Below are 22,492 nucleotides of genomic sequence, written 5' to 3' on the forward strand. Positions count from 1 at the left end.
TGCTGCAATCCATAGGTTTTGGGTCGTTGTGTTTTCATTGTCATTTGTTTCTAGGAACTTTTTGATTTCTTCAGTGATCTCTTGGTTATTCAGTAGCATATTGTTTAGCCTCCATGTGCTTGTAATTTTTACAGATTTTTTTCCTGTAATTTATATCTAGTCTCATAGCATTGTGGTCAGAAAAGATACTTGATATGATTTCAATTCTTGTAAACTTCCCAAGGCTTGATTTGTGACCCAGGATATGATCTATCCTGGAGAATGTACCATGAGCACTTGAGAAGAAAGTGTATTCTGTTGTTTTTAGGTGGAATGTCCTATAAATATCAATTAAGTCCATCTTATTGTCATTTAAAGCTTGTGTTTCCTTATTTATTTTCATTATGGATGATCTGTCCATTGGTGAAAGTGGGGTGTTAAAGTCCCCTACTATGATTGTGTCACTGTCGATTTCCCCCTTTATGGCTGTTAGCATTTGCCTTATGTATTGAAGTGCTCCTTTTTTGGGTGCATAAATGTTTACCATTGTTATATCTTCTTCTTGGATTGATCCCTTGATTATTATGTAGTGTCCTTCTTTACCTCTTGTAATAGTCTTTATTTAAAATCTATTTTCTCTGGTATGAGAATTGCTACTCCAGCTTTCTTTTGATTTCCATTTGCATGGAATATCTTTTTCCATCCCCTCAGTTTCAGTCTGTATGTGTCCCTAGGTCTGAAATGGGTCTCTTGTAGACAGCATATATACTGGTCTTGTTTTTGCATCCATTCAGCCAGTCTATGTCTCTTGGTTGGAGCATTTAAGCCATTTACATTTAAGGTAGTTATCGATATGTATGTTCCTATTACCATTTTCTTAATTGTTTGGGGTTTGTTATTGTAGGTCTTTTCCTTCTCTTGTGTTTCCTGCCTAGTAAAGTTCCTTTAGCATTTGTTGTAAAGCTGGTTTCATGGTGCTGAATTCTCTTAGCTTTTGCTTGTCTGTAAAGGTTTTAATTTCTCTGTCAAATCTGAATGAGATCCTTGCTGAGTAGAGTAATCTTGGTTGTAGGCTTTTCCCTTTCATCACTTTAAATATGTCCTGCCACTCCCTTGTGGCTTGCAGAGTTTCTGCTGAAAGATCAGCTGTTAACCTTATGGGGATTCCCTTGTGTGTTATTTGTTGTTTTTCCCTTGCTGCTTTTAATATTTTCTCTTTGTATTTAATTTTTGATAGTTTGATTAATACGTGTCTTGGCGTGTTTCTCCTTGGGTTTATCCTGTATCGGACTCTCTGCGCTTCCTGGACTTGATTAACTATTTCCTTTCCCATATTAGGGAAGTTTTGAACTGAAATCTCTTCAAATATTTTCTCAGTCCCTTTTTTTTCTCTTCTTCTTCTGGGACCCCTATAATTTGCATGTTGGTGCATTTAATGTTGTCCCAGAGGTCTCTGAGACTGTCCTCAATTCTTTTCATTCTTTTTTCTTTATTCTCCTCTGCAGTAGTTATTTCCACTATTTTATCTTCCGGGTCACTTTTCCATTCTTCTGCCTCAGTTATTCTGCTGTTGATTCCTTCTAGAGAACTTCTAATTTCATTTATTGTGTTGTTCATCATTGTTTGTTTGCTCGTTAGTTCTTCTAGGTCCTTGTTAAACGTTTCTTGTATTGTCTCCATCTATTTCCAAGATTATGGATCATCTTTACTGTCATTCCTCTGAATTCTTTTTCAGGTAGGCTGCCTATTTCCTCTTCATTTGTTTGGTCTGGTGGGTTTTTACCTTGCTCCTTCATCTGCTGTGTGTTTCTCTGTCTTCTCATTTTGCTTACCTTACTGTGTTTGGGGTCTCCTTTTTGTAGGCTGCACATTCATATTTCCTTTGTTTTTGGTGTCTGCCCCCAGTGGCTAAGGTTGTTTCAGTGGGTTGTGTAGGCTTCCTGGTAGAGGGGACTAGTGCCTGTGTTCTGGTGGATGAGGCTGAATCTTGTCTTTCTGGTTGGCAGGTTCATGTCTGGTGGTGTGTTTTGGGGTGCCTGTGACCTTATTATGATTTTAGGCAGCCTCTCTGCTAATGGGTGGGGTTGTGTTCCTATCTTGCTAGTTGTTTGGCATGGGGTGTCCAACACTGTAGCTTGCTGGTCATTGAGTGGAGCTGGGTCTTAGCATTGAGATAGAGATCTCTGGGAGAGCTTTCGCCACTTGATATTACGTGGAACTGGGAGGTCTCTGGTGCATCAGTGTCCTGAACTCGGCTCTCCCACCTCACAGGCACAGGCCTGACACCCGGCTGGAGCACCAAGACCCTGTCAGCCACAGGGTTCAGAAGAAAGGGGAAAAAAAGAAAGAAAGAAAATAATAAAATAAAATAAAGTTATTAAAATAAAAATAATTATTAAAAATAAACAGTTAAAAAGTAATAAAAAAAAAGAAGAAAAAAAAAGGAAAGAGAGAGCAACCAAACCAAAAACAAATCCACCAATGATAACAAGCGCTAAAAACTATACTAAAGAAAAACAAAAAAACTGACAGACAGAACCCTAGGACAAATGGTAAAAGCAAAGCTATACAAGCAAAATCACACAAAGAAGCATACACATACACCCTCACAAAAAGAGAAAAAGGAAAACTATATCTATATCATTGCTCCCCAAGTCCACTGCATCAATTTGGGATGATTCGTTGTCTATTCAGATATTCCAGAGATGCAGGGTACATCACGTTGATTGTGGAGATTTAATCCGCTGCTCCTGAGGCTGCTGGGAGAGATTTCCCTTTCTCTTCTGTTTGCACAGCTCCTGGGGTCCAGCACTGGATTTGACCCCGCCTCTGCGTGTAGGTCCCCTGAGTGCGTCTGTTCTTTGCTCAGACAAGACAGGGTTAAAGGAGCAGCTGATTCAGGGGCTCTGGCTCACTCAGGCTGGGGGGAGGGAGGGGTACGGAGTGTGGGACGAGCCTGTGGCGGCAGAGACCAGCATGACGTTGCAACAGCCTGAGGCGCCGTGTGTTGTCCCAGGGAAGTTGTCCCTGGATCACGGGACCCTGGCAGTGGCGGGCTGCACAGGCTCCTGGGAGGGGAGGTGTGGATAGTGTCCTGTGGTTGCACACAGGCTTCTTGGTGGCTGCAGCAGCAGCCTTAGCGTCTCATGCCCCTCTCTGGGGTCTGTGCTGATAGCCGTGGCTCACACCCGTCTCTGGAGCTCCTTTAAGCGGTGCTCTGAATCCCCTCTCCTCAGGCACACTGAAACAATGGTCTCTTGCCTCTTAGGCAGCTCCAGACTTTTTCCTGTACTCCCTCCCGGCTAGCCGTTGTGCACTAGCCCTTTCAGGCTGTGTTCACACAGCCAACCCCAGTCCTCTCCCTGGGGTCTGACCTTCGAAGCCCGAGCCTCAGCTCCCAGCCCCCGCCCACCCCAGCGGGTGAGCAGACAAGCCCCTCGGGCTGGTGAGTGCTGGTCGGCACTGATCGTCTGTACGGGAATCTCTCCGCTTTGCCCTCCGCACCCCTGTTGCTGGCCGTCCTCCGTGGCTCCGAAGCTTCTCCCCCGCTGCCACGCCCCATCTCCACCAGTGAAGGGGCTTCCTAGTGTATGGAAACTTTTTCTCCTTCACAGCTCCCTCCCCGAGGTGCAGGTCCCGTCCCTATTCTTTTGTCTCTGTTTTTTCTTTTGCCCTACCCAGGTACGTGGGGAGTTTCTTGCATTTGGGGAAGTCTGAGGTCTTCTGCCAGCATTCAGTAGGTGTTCTGTAGGAGTCGTTCCACATGTAGATGTATTTCTGATATATTTGTGGGGAGGAAGGTGCTCTCCACATCTTACTCTTCCACCATATTGAAGGTCTCCAACATATGCATTTTTAACTACCTCCACCTACATGGCCAAATGGCTCGTGTGTCATCTTTTATCTTCTCCTTCTCTTCCATCAGAGAAATGAAGGTGCTTCCTCGTTTGAAGTCAATTCCATCCATCTCTTGACTGCATCCCTCCCTTCTGTGCCAGGCCTTTATTCTTCATTGATCCTTTTTCAAACCTGGTGTTTGGACCCTTGTTGTTTTTGCCACCCAGCTACCATTCCCTATTAGTAGTTCTCTGATTTTCCTCCAGGGAACCAAGCCCTTTCTAGTTCTTAGTCCATGTACTTCCTAGGGCTCTATCTCTAGGTCTAGACAAATCAGTGAACTCCATCCCCATCAAGAATGGGCCCTTCATTCCATTCAAGCCAATCCAAGCCCAACCAGAGCTAATTCCAGGGCTTTGCTTAAGCAGCTAGTACAATCTTTTGATTGTACTAAACTTGAACTTGGAAAGATATGATGCTCAAGCTATTACATAGCTGGCTTGCCACCATAGGGAACCTAAAAATGAAAGCTGCATATAGAGGAAAGCAGAGTCAGGCCAACTGGTGCCCATGGCATTGATTGAACCCTGAATCTATCCATGCCTGAAGCCTGAACTACCCCCATAAATTCTGCAGTTATGTAAACTTTGGGTTGCTTTTTCTGTCTTTTGCAACCAAAACATTTTTTTTTCCTTAAAATCAGAAAGATGATTTTAATCTTATTTCTCAATAAAATAACATACATTTGTAAAGCAAACAATTTTAAGAATATTTCTCTAAAGGCTTTCTGGAATTCCTGAAGGAAATTCATCTATTTTAGAAAGAAAATTCCAAAGAATTATGGAAAACAACATAAAATTATCAAGTAGCCTCCTCCCCCTACAACACACAGTAATCATTCTGGTACAAAGCACTTTTTTTTTTTTTTAATACAGCAGTTTCTTATTAGTCATCAATTTTATACACATCAGTGTATACATGTCAACCCCAATCGCCCAATTCATCACACCACCACCACAACCCCCCCACAGCTTTCCCCCCTTGGTGTCCACACGTTTGTTCTCTACATCTGTGTCTCAATTTCTACCCTGAAATCCGGTTCATTTGTACCATTTTTCTAGGTTCCACATATATGCATTAATATACGATACTTGTTTTTCTCTTTCTGACTTACTTCACTCTGTATGACAGTCTCTAGATCCATCCACGTCTCTACAAATGACCCAATTTCGTTCCTTTTTATGGCTGAGTAATATTCAATTGTAATATGAGCCACATCTTCTTTATCCACTTGTCTGTCGATGGGCATTTAGTTTGCTTCCATGACATGCCTACTGCAAATAGAGCTGCAGTGAACACTGGAGTGCATGTGTCTTTTTGAATTGTGGTTTTCTCTGGGTATATGCCCAGTAGTGGGATTGCTGGATCTTATGGTAATTCTATTTTTAGTTTTTTAAGGAAGCTCCATACTGTTCTCCATAGTGGTTGTATCAGTTTACATTCCCACCAACAGTGCAAGAGGGTTCCCTTTTCTCCACACCTTCTCCAGCATTTGTTGTTTGTACATTTTCTGATGAAGCCCATTCTAACCGGTGTGAGGTGATACCTTATTGTAGTTTTGATTTGCATTTCTCTAACAATTAATGATGTTGAGCAGCTTTTTATGTGCTTCTTGGCCATCTGTATGTCTTCTTTGGAGAAATGTCTATTTAGGTCTTCTGCCCGTTTTTGGATTGGGTTGTTTGTTCTTTGAATATCGAGCTGCCTGAGCTGTCTATAAATTTTGGAGATTAATCCTTTGTCCGTTGATTTGTTTGCAAATATTTTCGCCCATTCTGAGGGTTGTCTTTTCATCTTGTTTATGGTTTCCTTTGCTGTGCAAAAGCTTTTAAGTTTCATTAGGTCCCATTTGTTGATTTTTGTTTTTATTTCCATTACTCTAGGAGGTGGATCAAAAAATATCTTGCTGTGATTTATGTCAAAGAGTGTTCTTCCTATGTTTTCTTCTAAGAGTTTTATAGTGCCCAGTCTTACATTTACGTCTCGAATCCATTTTGATTTTATTTTAGTGTATGGTGTTAGGGAGTGTTCTAATTTCATTCTTTTATATGTAGCTGTCCAGATTTCCCAGGACCACTTATTGAAGAGGCTGTCTTTTCTCCATTGTATATCCTTGCCTCCTTTGTCAAGATTAGTTTACCGTAGGTGCGTGGGTTTACCTCTGGGCTTTCTATCTTGTTCCATTGACCTATGTTTCTGTTTTTGTGCCAGTACCATATTATCTTGATTACTGTAGCTTTGTAGTATAGTCTGAAGTCAGGGAGTCTGATTCCTCCTCCTCCGTTTTTTTCTCTCAAGACTGCTTTGGCTATCTGGGGTCTTCTGTGTCTCCATACAAATTTTAAGATTTGTTGTCCTAGTTCCATAAAAAATACCATTGGTAATTTGATAGGGATTGCATTCAATCTGTAGATTGCTTTGGGTAGTATAGTCATTTTCACAGTATTGATTCTTCCAATCCAAGAACATGGTATATCTCTCCATCTGTTGGTATCATCTTTAATTTCTTTCATCAGTGTCTTATAGTTTTCTGCATACAGGTCTTTTGTCTCCCTAGGTAGGTTTATTCCTAGGTATTTTATTCTTTTTGTTGCAATGGTAATTGGGAGTGTTTCCTTAATTTCTCTTTCAGATATTTCATCATTAGTGTATAGAAATGCCAGAGATTTCTGTGCATTAATTTTGTATCCTGCAACTTTGCCAAATTCATTGATTAGCTCTAGTAGTTTTCTGGTGGCATCTTTAGGATTCTCTATGTATAGTATCATGTCATCTGCAAACAGTGACAGTTTTACTTCTTTTACAATTTGTATTCCTTTTATTTCTTTTTCTTCTCTGATTGCCAAGGCTAGGACTTCCAAAACTATGTTGAATAATAGTGGTGAGAGTGGACATTCTTGTGTTGTTCCTGATCTTAGAGGAAATGCTTTCAGTTTTTCACCATTGAGAATGATGTTTGCTGTGGGTTTGTTGTATATGGCCTTTATTATGTTGAGGTAGGTTCCCTCTATGCCCACTTTCTGGAGAGTTTTTTTATCATAAATGGGTGTTGAATTTTGTCAAAAGCTTTTTCTGCATCTATTGAGATGATCATATGGTTTTTCTTCTTCAATTTGTTAATATGGTGTATCAAATTGATTGATTTACATATATTGAAGAATCCTTGCATCCCTCGGATAAATCCCACTTGATCATGGTGTATGATCCTTTTAATGTGTTGTTGGATTCTGTTTACCAGTATTTTGTTGAAGATTTTTGCATCTACATTCATCAGTGATATTGGTCTGTAATTTTATTTTTTTGTAGTATCTTTGTCTGGTTTTGGTATCAGGATGATGATGGCCTCATAGAATGAGTTTGGGAGTGTTCCTTCCTCCGCAACTTTTTGGAAGAGTTTGAGAAGGATGGGTGTTAGCTCTTCTCTAAATATTTGATAGAATTCACCTGTGACGCCATCTGGTCCTGGACTTTTGTTTGTTGGAAGATTTTTATTCATAGTTTCAATTTCATTACTTGTGATTGGTCTGTTCATATTTTCTATTTCTTTCTGTTTCAGTCTTGGAAGGTTATACCTTTCTAAGAATTTGTCCATTTCTTCCAGGTTGGCCATTTTATTGGCATAGAGTTGCTTGTAGTAGTCTCTTAGGATGCTTTGTATATCTGTGGTGTCTGTTGTAACTTCTCCTTTTTCATTTCTAATTTTATTGATTTGAGTCTTCTCCCTCTTTTTCTTGATGAGTCTGGCTAATTGTTTATCTTCTAAGAATAAAATTCTAAGAATTTTGTTTATCTTCTCAAAGAACCAGCTTTTAGTTTTATTGATCTTTGCTATTGTTTTCTTTGTTTCTATTTCATTTATTTCTGCTCTGATCTTTATGTTTTCTTTCCTTCTGCTAACTTTGGGTTTTGTTTGTTCTTCTTTCTCTAGTTCCTTTCAGTGTAAGGTTAGATTATTTATTTGAGATTTTTCTTTTTTCTTGATGTAGGCTTGTATAGCTATAAACTTCCCTCTTAGAACTGCTTTTGCTGCATCCCACAGGTTTTGGATCGTCATGTTTTCATTGTCATTTGCCTCTAGGTATTTTTTTATTTCCTCTTTGATTTCTTCAGTGGTCTGTTGGTTATTTAGTAACATAGTGTTTAGCCTCCATGTGTTTGTGTTTTTTACTTTTTTTCCCCTGTAATTCATTTCTAATCTCATAGTGTTGTGGTCAGCAAAGATGCTTGATATGATTTCAGTTTTCTTAAATTTACTGAGGCTTGATTTGTGACCCAAGATGTGATCTGTCCTGGAGAATGTTCCATGTGCACTTGAGAAGAAAGTGTAATCTGCTGTTTTTGGATGAAATGTCCTATAAATATAATTAAATCTATCTGGTCTACTGTGTCATTTAAAGCTTCTGTTTCCTTATTTATTTTCATTTTGGGTGATCAGTCCTTTGGTGTATATGAGGTGTTAAAGTCCCCCACTATTATTGTGTTACTGTCGATTTCCTCTTTTACAGCTGTTAGCAGTTGCCTTATGTATTGAGGTGCTCCTATGTTGGGTGCATATATATTTATAATTGTTGTATCTTCTTCTTGGTTTGATCCCTTGATCATTATGTAGTGTCCTTGTCTCTTGTAACATTCTTTATTTTAAAGTCTATTTTATGTGATATGAGTATTGCTACTCCAGCTTTCTTTTGATTTCCATTTGCATGGAATATCTTTTTCTATCCCCTCACTTTCAGTCTGTATGTGTCCCTAGGTCTGAAATGGGTCTCTTGTAGACAGCATATATATGGGTCTTGTTTTCATATCCATTCAGCAGGCCTGTGTCTTTTGGTTGGAGCATTTAATCCGTTCACGTTTAAGGTAGTTCTCGATATGTATGTTCCTAAGACCATTTTCTTAATTGTTTTGGGTTGGTTTTTGTAGGTCCTTTTCTTCTCTTGTGTTTCCTACTTAGAGAAGTGCCTTTAGCATTTGTTGTAGAGCTGGTATGGTGGTGCTGAATTCTCCTAGCTTTTGCCTGTCTGTAAAGCTTTTGATTTCTCCATAGAATCTGAATGAGATCCTTGCTGGGTTGAGTAATCTTGGTTGTAGGTTATTCCCTTTCATCTCTTTAAGTATATCATGCCACTCCCTTCTGGCTTGTAGAGTTTCTGCTGAGAAATCAACTGTTAACCTTATGGGAGTTCCTTTGTATGTTATTTGTCATTTTCCTCTTGCTGCTTTCAGTAATTTTTCTTTGTCTTTAATCGTTGCCAATTTGATTACTATGTGTCTCGGCGTGTTTTCCTTGGGTTTATCCTGTATGGGACTCGCTGTGCTTCCTCAACTTGGGTGGCTATTTCTTTTCCCGTGTTAAGGAAGTTTTCTACTATAATCTCTTCAAATATTTTCTCTGGTCCTCTCTCTCTCTCATCTCCTTCTGGGAACCCTATAATGCGAATGTTGTTGCGTTTAATGTTGTCCCAGAGGTCTTTCAGGCTGTCTTCATTTCTTTTCATTCTTTTTTCTTTATTCTGTTCTGCAGCAGTGAATTCCATCATTCTGTCTTCCAGATCACTTATTCGTTCTTCTGCCTCAGTTATTCTGCTATTGATTCCTTCTAGTGTAGTTTTCATTTCAGTTATTGTCTTGTTCATCTCTGTTTGTTCTTTATTTCGTCTAGGTCTTTGTTAAACATTTCTTGCATCTTCTCCATCTTTGCCTCCATTGTTTTCTGAGGTCCTGGATCATCTTCACTATCATTATTCTGAATTCTTTTTCTGGAAGGTTGCCTATCTCCACTTCATTTTGTTGTTTTTCTGGGGTTTATCTTGTTCCTTCATATGGTACATAGCCCTCTGCCTTTTCATCTTGTCTGTTTTTCTGTGAATGTGGTTTTTGTTCCACAGGCTGCAGGACTGTAGTTCTTCTTGCTTCTGCTGTCTGTCCTCTGGTGGATGAGGCTGTCTAAGAGGCTTGTTGCAACCAAAACATTTCTAATGAATATATCTGATGTTCTCTCAGACTGCTCTCTTTTATTTATTTTATTTTATTTTATATTATTTTATTTTACTTTTTTTCCGTACACGGGCCTGCCACTGTTGTGGCCTCTCCCGTTGTGGAGCACTGGCTCCGGACACACAGGCTCAGCGGCCATGGCTCACGGGCCCAGCTGCTCCGCAGCATGTGGGATCTTCCCGGACCGGGGCACGAACCCGTGTCCCCTGCATCGGCAGGCGGACTCTCAACCACTGCGCCACCAGGGAAGCCCTGCTCTCTTTTATTTTGTGGTCTAATTCATGAAATTGGATATATTTACTGCTTCCAATCCTCATTTTCTACTCATTCCCTCACCCACTCTTGAAAGTCACCAAGAACCTTCTAGCACCTAGTTTAAAAAGCAATTTCTGAATCCTGCTCTTCCTTGATTACACAAGTGTCATTAACTAATCAACTTCTGTATTCTGGAAACTTCCTCCTTTTTTGGCTTCTATTGCTGATTCATCCCCAAGTTCTTCTGGCTTCTTTGTCTCCTGCTGTTCTCAAATATAAGTGTTTCCCAAGGCTCTGTCTTTTTTCCATTTTACCTCTCTCCCTTAGTAATTTCACCCCCACTTCTAGTTCTAGCTGTGAATACCTTTAACTTAAACAATAGCCCTCCTCACCCCCAAGTTCACGCCAAAGCTTTGTTCTCTTTTCCAAATAAATCCTTGCTCCATGTATGTCATTCCCTTATTTAAAAGTTGATACCTGTCCCCCTCCATTGCCTTCAGAATCAAGGCTAGACCCTTGTATTCAAGTCTGACTTTAAAATTTCTCCCTAATTTTGATCCAATCTACCTTTCCAAGCCCATTTTTGTTTGACTCAGATCTTAACTTCATGTAGTTTTCTCATATTCTTCTAAGCACTTGGAGTAGTTCATGTCTGATTTGAAACCCCAGGGCCTAGGAGAATCCCCCGTCAATAGAAAATATTTATTTTGTGTTTGACTAATGAGGGAGTGAACAAATGAATGAATGAGCAAACAAGTGAAGCCTTCTGTCTTTCCCCTGCATCCCCCCACAGCTTTGCCTCCCCTTCCGATTTTGTCCTCGTATTAATCTGACTCAGAGGAAGTTTCTGTCCAGCTCAGAATAGCTTTCTGGTTTCATCCTTTCTGCAGAAGATACTGCTTAATGGCTCAAAGGTTGTTCTCTGTTTTAGGAAACAAAACTTTGTGTTCTCAGTTGATTATGTGTCTAGGCTCTCGAGCAAATCTATAGCTATGCTTTTGATACAAGGCTTGGCCCTGCTTAGTCTCGGTTCTCTCTGGAGGTGTAAGAGCCCTCACTTGTAGGTGGAGAGACCTCCTATAATCAAGTATTTCTGAACTTGTGTCTACAGAGTATGGATCCTTTTGAATTAATGGAATACAATGCCTGTATTCTAGGGATCATTAAGGATCTCAAATTGGAATTTTATGCCAACTAGCTAATGGAAAATAAAATCAACTGAATTGATGACAATGTCCATTAAACTGATCTACCTCCCTGTAGTCTAATTCCAGAGTCATTCAGCAAGCCTCTAACTATAACATGGATATCCATGTCCCAAGAAATTTTCTTGAGAATGGAATTTTTCGTTGAATAGCGTTAACTTAGCATGGCGGTTATAGAGTTATTTTTTTTAAAAAAAAAGAAAACTTGAGATTATTTATGTCATAATATCAAATGAGTCTACTTCTAAATTTCATTTGTAGTTATATGTAATCATATCTCCAGAAGGATTCATACCTGGATCAATTTAGATATCATTTGAAAACCTGTGGAAAAGATTTGTAATGGTTGTTCCATTTGACAAAGAATATCAATCTTCAGTGCAAAAGACAAAGGAACAAAAAAAGGAGGTGGGAGAGGTAATAAAGACACAGTATTACAAATCTTTTCCCTCTTTGGACTCCACCCCCAGAATTGGGTAGCTGAACAGCCCTGTAGGGCTTCTGCAAGGTCCCCATTTCTAACCATTACATCCAGAGCTGCAGGCGAACTATGAGACCTCTGAAATTCCCCTCAGGCTCTACCTGTTAGTGGTCTGCACTGGAAAATCATTGGAACCAGAGGAAGTTTGGGGTGGCCAGGCCAAAAGACTAGTCCCTGTGAATTTCCCTCCTCTCTCAATAGAATTGACTATGAAGGCTGCCAGTGGCGTTCACTGTTTCCCTGGGAATAGAGAAAAACTAAATATACTTCTTTGAGAGCACTTCTATAAACGTGCTCCTCTCTTTCTTCTGGGATGGCACAACTGAAAATTGGCTTATTGAAGCAGTTAAATACTATTTATCTAGTATTAAAAAAAACCCTAGAATCTAGCTTCGATGGAGTAATGTTATAAAAAATGTCTTTACATTTATGGTAAAGCATCTGGCAACAAGCCACTGTCCATTAATGCCTTTTAAAATGTACACTGTCTAAAAAGCCTTATATAATTCCTTATAGGACATAGAGTTAGGAGAATGTAGCGTTAGGAGAATGTTTGCCTCCCTTGAAAATATGATCAGCTTCCTCTCATTAGATCAGAAGACTTAAGGAATCCCTTGGGTTTCTGTTTCCATGGTTGCCAAAAATCTCAGGGTTACCTCCTCTACTCAAATACAATAGCCCCCTTACGTGCAGTTTCCTGGCATTTCCTAACTGCCGTCTCCACACTGGATCATCCTTTAATGGTTCTGTTATTTTATCTTGGCCTTGAGTCTAGCTCATTTCAAATATTCGCAAAATACATAGACTATAAACAAAATAAAACATTAAAAACCTAAAACAAATGAAGCTACATAATCATGACCTAGGGTCATGGTGGATGATGGGCCTTCCCTGGTGCTGGAAGTTCTCATGCAGGGGTTAGATGAACATCTGGCTGGGATGCACTATAAACAACAGCTATAATTATTTCACAGTTTTAGGGCAAAGGACAGCCAAAACAAATTCTAGGTAATAAATAAGGTGGGTTTGTTCTTTCCTGCTGTATTCCTTAGTGTTTTCATCTAGGACATCACAGCATGTTCTAGTAAGATTCATTGTGGTTAAAAAAAGAAAACAAAAGAAAAAGAAAACAAAATGTGCATTCCTGTGGTGTCTGTCAGATGGGGCATCCAAAACCTTGGCTGATTTTTGTAACCAGAATAATACACTATATGCTATTATGAGTAGTTCATAAATTTGGTTTATAGGCCCTCTTAAAATCTGTAGACCCTCTTAAAATCCAGTGGAGACTATAAACTCTCTCTCTCTCCAGAAAAATATACGTATAAACTGAAATGTGCATGTAATGCCTAGGGTATTCAATGAGCCTCTGAAGCCCATCAGTAGATCCTCTATGTGCATTACGTTGCTTCTAGCGAAAGATGGTATGTCTATGTAGAGGAAGGAAGACTAAAAAAGATTTAGCAAGTCTTGGCCAACTGCTTAAATATGGGCCAACTCTCAAAAGTTGCCTCCCTCTTTTCATCTTTTGATATGAGCGTAAGATGGTTTCCTAAAGCAGTTAGGAAAGATGGCAGTGATGGGATATGAGTACATAGATGCTAATACATGAGTTATTCAAAAATGAATAATTCAGAAGAACTGAGCTCTCATATGGAGTGAGAAGAAGCTCTTGCCCTTTTATGTGTATGAATCGCAGGGCTCCAGCTGAGGTCATGGAAGTCATTTCCAGCAAGCACCCTTCCTGAAGTTGGTACAGAGATAAAAGGAATCCAAAGTAGGTGACACCATCTAGTGCTAGAAAGAGGACAGGCTTGGAAGCAGAGGTCCCGTACGCAGTGTCTTCAAGGGCCAGGCAGGGACAATAGGTGACACAGTAGGAAGTGAGGAGGAGGTGGTCCCTGGAGAATCACCCTCCCAAATGCTCATTGTTCAAGTGCATAAAAAACAAGGTTTGACACACAGACACACACACACACACACACACACACACACACACACACACACGCAAAAGAGTGTCTGCGGCTGGCTTTTGCCATGTCTGGAGTCAGATGATTGTAGGTTGAATTCCAGGTCTGCTGCTTATTAGTGGGGGACCTTGGGAATGTGTCTTAACCACCTTAAGGCTCAGTTTCATTCTTTGTGAAATACAGACAGTATCATGTGTCTTTGAACTACTGTCATAAAAATTTGTGATAATGTAAATAAAGTGCCCAGCACTAGTCTTTGTACATACTATAAAATGTAGCTATTATTAGAGCCCCAGGATCTAACTGTGCACCTATCTTCCTGAAAATGTATGGGTAAATAGAAATTTAGAAATGAAGGTTACCAGCGACCTGTAAAGCTCTTTTGAGTAACCATAGTATGCATTTAAGCTAAGTTATCTTAGCATTCAGGCGTTACCTACCGATGGTATTCAACCTTAATGGATTGTTTTAGTTACAGAGGGCTTCTGCATGAGGAGGAAAAGAAAAGAATTCTCATATAGTCTTCAGGGCTCTGAGGGGTGCAGATCCCCAAAAGGGGTTATATATCAGCCCCATAAGCAGCTGATACATTATCAGAGATTAATTGACTGGAGGAGGCAAGAACTAAGTGACATGAAGGGAAAGGCAGAGAAGTACAGCAACTATTTATCACCATTTAGCAACCTTTAGCACCGTAGCTAAAGATGCAGTGCTCAGCTTTAGCAACGTACAGGCAGTAATTGTGTACCTCTTTTCTCCAGGGCAGGGATTTGGGTGAGGCAAGTGAGGCAAGATATTGCAGGTGTAGGGTGGAAACCTGTCTTTATTTGAATTTTTTTTTTTTTTTTCTGTACGCGGGCCTCTCACCGCTGTGGCCTCTCCCGCTGCGGAGCACAGGCTCCGGACGCACAGGCCCAGTGGCCATGGCTCATGGGCCCAGCCGCTCCGCGGCACGTGGGATCCTCCCGGACCGGGGCACGAACCCGCGTCCCCCGCATCGGCAGGCGGACTCCCAACCACTGCGCCACCAGGGAAGCCCTATTTGAATTTTTGATGTTTCGTTTATCATGGGTTTTTTGCATTCAATGTTAATACTTTTTAAAATATTTATTAAGATATTATTTATCGTAATTACTAAGTTTTTGGCATCCCTTAAATTTTCCACCCTAGTCCCAGCCCTGTTCTTCTCTGAATTTTAAATTGTTGAACTAAAGGAGTGTTTCATTCAGTGATTCACAGAAGGATTAACAAGACTCAATAGCATGTTATATTCCTAGCTAAGATTTATTACAGCAATAAACACAGAGTTAAAGCAGCAGGGAAGAAAGAAGGGTGTTGTTGGAGTCTAGAAAGGTCCAGCACAGAATTCTGATGCCCTTCCTTGTCCAGGGGTACTTAGGAGAGTGTTCTCCCTGGCAGTGAACTTCAGGGACATGTGTGGAATGTCTCTGCCTAGGGATGCCTTTTTGATTCTCTGGGTCTGAGTTTTTTTATGTGGGGACTGGTCACATAGATATATCTTGCTGAGCAACCATAGCTACACAACCAGCCATAACAATGGAAACTCAGGACCCCAACAATAAAACTAGGTGCACATCATCATTATTGACGTTTATGCAAAACAACTTGGCAAGCCAGCAATGGCATAGTCCGTTGCTCCAGATACATGTAACCAAATCATCCATCACTAACACGAGGAACACTTGGAGGACCACATTACCCAAGGGTTGGTGATGGATCAATCGTGGTTCTCTTGGAGACACGCCAGGAGTAAGCAACCACACCTGCTACATTAACTTTTTTCTCACATGGATTCATGTGGAAAATCAAAATGTCACCTTTATTAAAAGTAGCAGTAGGGCTTCCCTGGTGGCACAGTGGTTGAGAGTCCGCCTGCTGATGCAGGGGATGCAGGTTCGTGACCTGGTCCGGGAAGATCGCACATGCCGCAGAGCGGCTGGACCCATGAGCCATGGCCACTGAGCCTGCGCGTCTGGAGCCTGTGCTCCACAACGGGAGAGGCCACAACAGTGAGAGGCCCGCGAACCGCAAAAAAAAAAAAAAATGTAGCAGTAGTGCTAAATTGTAGTAATTGAAGAACATGGCTTGGATCCACGTCAAAAGATTTCCCACTTGTAGCCTAGATCTTGAGATGACCCCCCGCCTACGGTAGAATCTGGGGCTGCAGAGGACAAACTTCCCCACCCAGGTGGAGGAGATACTGCTGCTTTTCATAACTATTTAGCCCCAAAAAGGGAGGACAGAGGGTCATAGCTTTCCAGAGCTATCTTTAGAAGGCAGATGTTAGGCTCACTTCAAATGTGCTTTGCAGAAGGACAGACCTGTCCCTCGAGCAAACACTCCCAAAAAGGGAGAGGAGGATAGGCATGAGCTCATGCCTTTGTCTAGGCTCAGCTGATAAGCTCGCCTTTGAACTTGGGGAGAAGTGAAGGGATATAGGAAACAGGTATATTTTCCCAATAATAGACAGTTAAGCAGATGGTCTAATGGAGGCCTGAGAACTAGAGTATATGCCATTGAAAGGAATGGCTCCAAAAGTATTTTTATCCCGAAGAACAAAATTCCATCCCACACTTGCAGTAATGGGCAGGATGACATCTAACCTGGCCAGAGTCCAAAATCACTTGTCCTATTCTCAGTGTAGCTTGAGATGAATTCCCACAACATTAGACTCATGCCTCTTATTCCCTTCAACAGAAAGCCACATCGTCCTGAGTGACTGACTCTCAGGCAGCTTCAGTTGATGGCATAGAATAAGGGTTGGCAAACTATGGCCCCGGGGCCAAATCTGACTCTCAGTTTTACTGGGACACAGCCATGCCCATTTGTTTAACTAATTACCTGCAGCTGCCTTCGCACTACAATAGCTGATTTTGTCGCAGGAAGGGGGACCCCTTCCAGGGCCCGAGAGTGGGCTCTTGTCTAACGCTCGGAAATGAATTGTCCAAGGAGACACACGCGCTGACAAAGCAAGAGACTTTATTGGGAAGGGGAGCCCGGGTGGAGAGCGGCAGGGTAAGGGTACCCAGGAGAACCGCTCTGCCACGTGGCTCACAGTCTCAGGCTTTATGGTAATGGGGTTAGTTTCCGGGTTGTCTCTGGCCAATCATTCTGACTCAGGGTCCTTCCTGGTGATGTGCACATCGCTCAGCCACGATGGATTCCAGTGAGAAGGATTCTGGAAGGTTGGTAGCTCATATGGACTGGCGTCTCCTCTCTCCTTTCGACCTTTCCCGAATTCTTCCAGTTGGTGGTAGCTTGTTAGTTCCACGTTCCTTACCAGGACCTCCTGTTGTAAGATAACTCATGCAAGTGGTTACTGTCGTGCCTGGCCAGGCCAGGACGGACGGTTTTGGTCAGTGGTTCCCCTAACAACTTGGGTAGACTTTTTTTTTTTTATAAAAGGAAGTTTATGGCTGCATTATCATTATAAAAAATGGACTATATTCTTAATGTTATTATATAATTTATAGATTTATAGAGAAAAAACTTAGACTTACGTAAAAGTTGCAGATAGTACAGAGAGTTGATTTGAGTAGTTTTGACAGAAACGATATGGCCTACAAAACCTAAAGTGGGTATTATCAGGCCCCTTACAAAAAAAGTTTGTCAACTTCTAACATAGAAGAAAAAAGCACTTTCATCCTTATTTATGCTACCAGTGTTCCAAGAAACAGATGCATAGGCAGTTTCTAAATCTGCTACAGGAAAATGAAAGTGAATTAGTATGTTACTGAAGCCTCACAACTGGAACAAGTTGAGAAAAAGGCCAGCATAGATTAGGGAAAAGTGAGTGAACAGATTGCTTTATATGCTCTTTTCTTAAATGCAAGTACATACAAATTCGAGCTGTTTGAAACAGACTATTTCGAAGGGACTGTGTCATCCTGGTTGGATTTTGCTCAACTCCAAAAACCTTAACTGACCTCCTTGCATTTGCAGAGTCTGCCCTGGGTGTTGTGAAAGTCAAAGAGGAGGTGTACAGATACCTGCAATGTGATGCAGATGGTTCTAGGGAAGGAACGGGTGTGGATGGAGTCAGAGAAGGAAGCCAAGATAGGAACAAACGGTGATTAACACTGTCCACCTCTCAGCAGAAGGTTGAGGTACTTTTAAACGTTCTCTTGTTGGACATATCCTTTTCATCTTATTCATCAGTTTTAATGTCTTAATAAACCCTTCCTAAAGAAAAAGAACATCATACTATTTCACATTATAAACTTGTACATACATATACTTCCACAGCCATCCTCCAAGAAGTATCTTGTGTGGGTTGGTTGCTGGGTTTTTTGGTTCGTATTGTGATGGTCGCTATTGCTTGGAGAATTTTGTTGCTGTTGTTGTTGTTTTTAACTCACTACAGAGGTCTGAAAATTGTTGAGCTCTCATACAGCTGGTCCAAACATAACTTCAGTGTTGACTCAACTAAATTGCACGTCAACTGGCCAACATATTTTATAGTTATTCTATGAGGACATCACTAGCCAGACTCCTTAATTTATGTTCTCAGAAGTCACTGTCTCTCCAGCCCCTTTGCATTTTCCCAGCGGCAGGAATAAACTCTTTGTAGGTGATTGAATGTCTCTGGCATACAGAACTGCATCTGGTTGCACTTGGGTGGTGGGTAATCAGAGGATGGGTTTCATTTTATTATTCTGTTTTTGTGTATGTTTGAAAATGTCCATGATAAAACTTCAGGGTTTTTTTTTTTTTAACTGATTGTTGGCTATAGTTGGTTCTCTAATGCTGGAACAGCCACTCCATATTCCACTGGTCTTTGCAAACTGGAGCTTGTAATTTTCATTAGCAGTCATTGCTAGGGTGGCAGCCGTACATGAAAAATGAAGGCATTGAGAAGAACAAGGTAAACACTGCTTCCTAATGCTTCAGAGTGGAGCATGTGCTTGAGAGGTACAGCCAAACATTCAGGTTAAAATGAGAAAATATTTTGAGCAGAAATTGTATGTTAACGGCCTTGCATATATATCCTTTCCAAAGAAAGTTACTTATAAAATAAGCTCTTATCCGTAAGCTGCTCCTTATTTATTAACTACTTTTATTAAACTCCTATATGCAAAGGCCCATGCTAGACAGGGAGACACAAATATAAAATTTGTCTTTGGCAAATTGGACAAAGAAAGAATGAAATAGATAACACCTAATCTCCGAAACTTAACACAGAATCTTGGACCCGGACCTCAGTGACCAGAAATCAGCATAGTTCAGCTCATTTCAGGCCTAACACCATTAATAGAGCACCTACTCTGGGTAAGGTTCTGGGCTAGATACTAAAACTATGGGCGGGAAAATAAAGTACAGTCCCCATCCTTGGTCTAGTGGGGAAGACAGATAACAAAATCAACTCTTTAATCGTGGAATGCACTAGAATAGTGGATACTATGAGATGACAGAGAAGGACTTCAGGGAAGTCTTCATGAGTTCAATCTTAAACGATGCTTAAGATTAGCAAGTGATTTAAAGCTGGGAAGAAGCAGAGAGTTAAAAAATGTCACAGGTACGGGTCAGGAATTATTTGATAATCATATACACCAGTAGTATAAAATTGTAAAATTATCACTAGAATGTGAGCTCCGTGAGGGGCTTTTGTCTTGTTTTGTTCACCGTATGTCTGGCTTATGGTAGGCACTCACTAAGTATTTATTAAATGAATAAATAAATCCAACTATAAAGTGTTGCTAGAGTCCAGAGTTTACGGTAGATAGTGACAGTGGAGCTAGAAAGGACAAGGTCGAGGAATTCTGGTAAAAAGCTTGGATTTTGGGCTTCCCTGGTGGCGCCGTGGTTGAGCGTCTGCCTGCCGATGCAGGGGACGTGGGTTCGTGCCCCAGTCCGGGAGGATCCCACATGCCGCGGAGCGGCTGGGCCCGTGAGCCATGGCCACTGAGCCTGCACGTCCGGAGCCTGTGGAGCTCCGCAACAGGAGAGGCCACAATGGTGAGAGGCCTGCGTACTGCAAAAAAAAAAGCTTGGATTTTATGATGATGGAGAAACACTCAAGAATTTCCATAGAAAGCATGATGGGATGTGTGTTTTTGAGCTTCAAGGGGGAGAAGAGACCTCAGGGGCACAGACTGGAGAAAGAGAAACCAATTTGTAAGCTGTTACTAAAACCCAGAGGGAAGTTGATGGGGTAAAAATCCATGGAATTCAGAGACAAATTTAATGTCACCTAAAGCCACCCGAATGCCTAGCATGAAAAAGACTGGCAATACCAAGTGTTGTCAAGCATGTGGAACAACCAGAACCCTCATCCCCTGCTGGTGGAGTGTACATTGATGCAATCACTTCGAAAAGCTGTTGGGTATCTCCTACTAAAGCTGAACTCAGGAATCCCCCTTTCAGGTAGACGACAGAACCCAACAAGAATGGGTGCTCATTTGCCCCCAGAGATGTCCCCACAAAGTTGTGGAAAAGGATTTTCCTAGCAGCACTCTTGGTCACAGCCAAAATGGATAAACTGTGTTATAGTCGTGCAACAGAGTACTAAAAAACGACACTGAAAAATGAATATATGGCCATTACACAGGTAAATCTCAGAAACATCACGTTGAGTGAAAGAAGCCAGACACAGAAGAATACGCACTACATACTGTAGAATTCCATTTATAAAAGTTCAAAAACAGACTAAGCTCAGTTATGGTGAAAAATCCAGAACAGTGTTTGGCTTGGGGCACAGGGTGATGACTGGGAGCGAGGGACTAAAGCTCTATCTGCGTCTTGATCTGGACATGGTTACACAGGTGGGCTCTCTTTTGTAATAACTCCCCAAACTGTATGCTGACATGTGTGCAATGTTCTGAAGATATATGAATGTTTTAAGTGACCTCAGTTTCCTGGCTCAGGTACGAGGGTGGGTGATGGTGCCCTGTACTAGGCTCAATGTATCTAAAAGGAAGAGGAGTCACATTCAACAGTAGCCAAGGCTCTTAGTGCACTTGTGGCTTCTGGCTGCCCAAGTCACAGCACAGGCATGCCACAGCCCCGTGGTCATGGAAATCACCCCTCCCTGGAAATCTCCCTTCGGGCCTGTGCCTTCCTATTTCTAATACACTTATAGATTGTGCCACCCCTCTGTGCAGGGCAGTGTCCTCCAAGGAGAGATGCCCATCTTTAGGGCCCCCCAATCTCTCTTTGGTTCCACAATGCTTTTTGGCAGTGGGGGAGATCCTAAGATAAGGAGGCATAATCAGATCCACTAGAGTTATTGCCATAAGAATGACAAAAATATCATCTTCTAGACCACTGCGGGGGGGGACTGTCTAGAATTACATGGCGGTGGTCGTGGGGAACAGACACACCTTGGGAACTTCTCATCCCTTCTTTGCCAGTGCCTTTCTTCTGCTCACCTAGTACGTGTGCCCTTCACTGGAGTCAAGCCACTCCTGAAGCAGAGGAGTAGAGGATAGAGACTCAGGAGGAATCTTGGACAGAGGGCACAAGGAAGGATAAACGGGAACCACTGCAAACATAGTACCTTTCCAGCTCCCATGGAGAAAGACAGACTGAGACTGGGGTGAACCCCAAGCCTCTCCCACCCTGCATTCCACCCCAGCATTGGTTAGAGACGAGGGACAAAGTTCCTTTCCAACCAGACCGAGCTGTCTAGAAAGTCCTAATACCCCCAAGTGAAAAAAGTATGCCCAAGCTCCCAACCTCCAGCCTCATGGAGGATGCCAAGTCTTCCTTTGCCTCACCTTGGTCAGGAGTTTCCTGGCAATGGGTTCAGTACTTTGGTCAGTTGGCTAAGCTTAGCATCCTTTTCCTGTCCCCAGCCAAGTCTGGTCATTCAGGTGGCCAAGCCCTGCCTATGTTATTGCCAGGACTTCTTGTCTTGGTACCTGCTCTAGCCTGAGAGGAGTATGAAACTCCCTTCACGCCCTAGAGGCACCGTCCCGCTGCCACTGACTCTTAAGAAAGAGCCTTTTGCAGATCCTTTCTGACACCTTCCTCCCCTGGTGGCCAAGGCCAAGAGAACTATTTATAGAGGAGATGGCTACAAACCAGACAACCCAGATAAATCATGAAATTCTCCACCCACTTAGGTAACCCTATTCTCAAGAATCAAAAGAGCAATTTGCTGTTATAGAAGTGGATCCCTGAGCGAGCCGGTAAGTGAAACGGGATCAAGACAGACGCACAAGAGTAGGGTTTACCTTCAAGGAACAGAACAAACCATGATGCCCACAGGCACCATGCTGCTATAAGGGGAAGCAGAATCATTAGATGTGGGCATAGTTTCTTCTCTGCTGCACACTGAGCACTGAAGTTAGTTCTAGACTTTTCTAACCCCTGCCCCCAATGTCCTAACACCATTTCTGGCTGCTGAAACCTCCCTCACTGGAAACTCAAGTCTTCACCCAATCTCAGCTCTTCCTTCTCTCCACCCACCTCATACAACTGGTACTAAACTGATCATGAATAGTTAAGGGTCTCTAACTTCCATATTTCATCAAACATAAGATGTGCATTGACAGAGGCACCCTTATTTTATCTCCTACTGAAAAGTGTTCCGAATAAAATATACCATCCCCTGTGAAATGCATCCTGATTCAGAGATGTGAGAATTGGAAAAGAAAATGTGCTTCTATGAATCAATTAATTAAACTACCATTACCTGGGCTAAAGTCAGGGCATGGGACATCACAAGCCATTTGATTTCAGGGGATCAT

The 22,492-nt window shown here is 41.7% G+C and overlaps 1 protein-coding gene across 1 annotated transcript in view; it reads left to right on the forward strand.

Moving 5' to 3' along the window:
• The window catches only part of TXNDC8 (thioredoxin domain containing 8), a 39,422-nt gene that overhangs the window by 16,481 nt on the left and 449 nt on the right, over positions 1-22,492 (forward strand). The gene's annotated exons all lie outside the window — the stretch shown is intronic.

Source organism: Aethalodelphis obliquidens, unplaced genomic scaffold, assembly GCF_003676395.1.
Source record: "Aethalodelphis obliquidens isolate GAN/ISIS:26980383/991018 unplaced genomic scaffold, ASM367639v1 scaffold7, whole genome shotgun sequence".
Lineage (NCBI taxonomy): Eukaryota > Metazoa > Chordata > Mammalia > Artiodactyla > Delphinidae > Aethalodelphis > Aethalodelphis obliquidens.